Raw genomic sequence first — 3,405 nt, 5'->3', positions numbered from 1 at the left:
GCGGAATCCTTCTTATAGTTCTGCTGAAGACGTGTTAGACTTTGAAGACGCTCCTTTTGAAGTGTAACAAAACCTGCTAAGACCCGATCGTCAGCTTCGTGGTCAGACATATTATGTGCAATTTTACCAATTTGTTTTGATCCTAGCTAGCTCTGCTTGATAAATCAAAATAGGCACCCGTACTCACGTGATCTTTCCCTTTTGCTTACGCCTGAATTTACGTAACGTTGACTATGGCGTGAGCGCAGGCTTGCAGCACCCGTGTGTGTGTGTATGTAGATGCGCTGTCAGGCGACCGGGTGTGTTGGTATTGATGACTGTGCTCTGTCGGTGTGAGAGCACTTGTTGGGGGCACAAACGGAGACGATCGCAATTTGTGTTAGATAGAGTGATGGGTGTTATGTTTTATAACTAACAATTGAAAGACCCAACTGAGATTTTTAAACTTCAAGCAAGAGTCCCCTCATGGGCCACCATGCGACTGAAGTTCAAATATAACAGTTTAGCCTTTAATTCATTAGCTTATAATGTGTACACTTCACTCATGTTCATTAATTAACTTTACAAAAAATGGGTCGCAATGGACAGAAAAGTAAAAGAAGACAATGTTGTTCGCTGAAGCTTGTAGTTCTCTCTTCTCCTCACGCAAGTTCTGCGGAGTTGCCAGATGTCCTGTTCTTCGTATTCAGTTGGCAGGGCTATCAGCTGTGTATACGAACCAAGTACCGTGGGACTGAACAGTTCCACTTATGGAATTAATAAACAAATTTTTAAATTTAATCTCAGCTATCTATTGCCCTTGCCTTCAGCGACATTGCCTTTGCCTTTGTTTAAGATTCTGCCTTTGACCGCGCTTGACCGTCCTGCTATGATAAATAAACCAATCGTAAAGTAATCACAAGCTTCCGTTCAAAGTCCAAACTCTTTCGTTCGAAGCCTACAGTATTGCGTTCTAAGTTCAGATCATATTGCGTTCCGATTTTCAATCAAATGGCATCGGTCAGCCTAATTTCATTTCACAACGAGATGCGACAATTTCAGCATAAGCTTTTATTTTAAGCAAAAATTAAAGTTCTAGAAGCTTAAGAAAAGCTTTTGGTTGAGGTTCGTTGGATAAAATTTTAGAAATAAAAAAGTCGGTATTTCGGATTGAAGCCGCGATGGGTCATACCTAATAATTAAAAGTATAAGTGTCTTGATGTATAAGTGAATTTGTGAATTAACGTCAATCACCAATAAAATAAAATTTAAAAATAAAAATTATAATTTTTTTAAATCAACGACAAAGAATAAAATTAATTTACCTGTATGTTCTGTCGTATAGTGGAATATTATTCATTCTTTGTTCCTATTTGACGCTCAACTGCATTTGTAAAAGACAAGTTGTTCAAGTTGGAATGACCATCCTTAGTCCATAGACATCCTATGGGCTGTTCGAAGCTAACTGTAAAAAGTTTGCATTATTCCCTAGGATGTTGTGTCCGACGTCCGATTTCCCCCCATTTTGGGTGAAAGCTCTTTACCGACTTTGTTTTTTGTATCGATTGGCCCTTTTAAGGCTGACACAAATTCTTTTAATGCCATTTCCTCGTACCACTTGATCTTTTTCTTTGTCAATGCAATGACCTGTTCGCTGGACTTGGCTAGGCGAACAAGGGCTTTTCTCAATGTCATGAGTACAACGTTTGGAGTACAACGTTTCTTTTTCTTGATGTAAGCCAAAACCATGGTTAGGTCTTGTGCCGATCTCTTATCCTTAAATTGGGAAACCAATATCTTTTTTATACCCTTGCAGTGGGTATTATTATTTCAGTCAGAAGTTAGCAACGCAGTGAAGGAGACGTTTCCCCATAAAGTATATATATTCTTGATCAGCATCACTAGACGATTCGATCTAGTCATGTCCGTATGTCCGTCTGTCCGCCTGTCCGTCCGTTTCTACGCAAACTAGTCTCTCAGTTTTAAAGCTATCGGTCTGAAACTTTCCCAAAAGTCTTATTTCTTTTGCAGATAGTATATAAGTCGGAACCATTTTGCGGATCCGCGTTCTAGGTTACATTGTTTCGGATCCTGAAAAATTGCAACAATTACAAAATATCCGATTCTACGAAATATTAGAGAACTCCGAAGTTTTGTAGGCCTAACGGGGTATTACAGAAAATTAGTCGTATCTATGCAAAATTGCTTAGCCGTTAACAAATTATATAGGAGGGGAAAATGGAAAGGTTTCTAAAAGAATGTATACAAAAATTGCAATACAGTTTGACGAACCAGTTGTAAAGAGAATCTAAAAGCACAGGTTGAATAAGTTCTGCTAGATTATAGTAAAAAATTCTTTTTGTCAACAGATGCATCGGACGCAGCTATTGGGGCACTATTTGTTGGCGCCGTAAACCTACTTTTAGGACTTAAGCACGACATTTAGTGTTAATTGAATTATTAGGTATCGATGTATCCGTATGTTGGATATTCTTATCGATAGTCATTAAATTCATTGTTGTATCTCGAATAGAAAAACATGACGAGAAAGAATAACTTGAAATAAATGCCGACTTGGAAACGACGTGATTGAGTTTCGGAATTAGGAACTACACGCCAGGAGCAAGGATTCCATCCAGGATTGCGGCACATCTTCTATTTACTACAAGAAAATTAACTAATTACTTTTAATTTTTAAAATATTGCATACAGCGGAACCACTTTATGCCACAAATAAAAAAGAACTGTTAGCCATAGTATGGGTTTTTAAAAATCTACGAAATTATTTATATGGAGTCATTGGCACAGAAATACAAACGGACCATCAATCCTTATCGTTCACAATTATGGATAAAAGTCCGAACGTAGAAATGAAAATATGGTATTCTTTCATTGAAAGTTTTACCCCAAAAATAATATACAAGCCCGGAACAACAAATTTTTTAGCCGATGCGTTATCACCAATACAGATAAATAATATTACAAACAGCAATATAGACGTTTCTGAACAGTCAAACTCAGATCAAGACACACAGCATTCTGCTGAAAGTAGTTTTGAAAATGTAACACAAGAGACCCGTAAACCGTTAAATAAATTTAAAGAACAATTGTTATTAACAACGGGGTATACAATACATGAGTCACTGGAAATTTTTGACAAGACGAGACACATAATCGAATATGATACAGATGAGAACTTAGTAACCTTATTAAGAAAGTATCTTCCGCCTAACATAACGGTTGGAATTAATTGTAGTTTAGAAAATGTATATCATATTCAAGTATCTTTAAAAAATTATTTTGCTAACAAATTTCTTTTTACGCGAATATTTCTTCAAGGCGTAGAAAAAGTCGAAGATAGAGCTATAATAATAGAGAAATCACACACTCGAGCTCATAGGGGACTAGACGAAAATTATAAACAAA

Source organism: Drosophila subpulchrella, unplaced genomic scaffold (assembly GCF_014743375.2).
Source record: "Drosophila subpulchrella strain 33 F10 #4 breed RU33 unplaced genomic scaffold, RU_Dsub_v1.1 Primary Assembly Seq125, whole genome shotgun sequence".
In the NCBI taxonomy this organism is placed as follows: domain Eukaryota; kingdom Metazoa; phylum Arthropoda; class Insecta; order Diptera; family Drosophilidae; genus Drosophila; species Drosophila subpulchrella.
Note: the sequence above shows the minus strand (reverse complement) of the source record.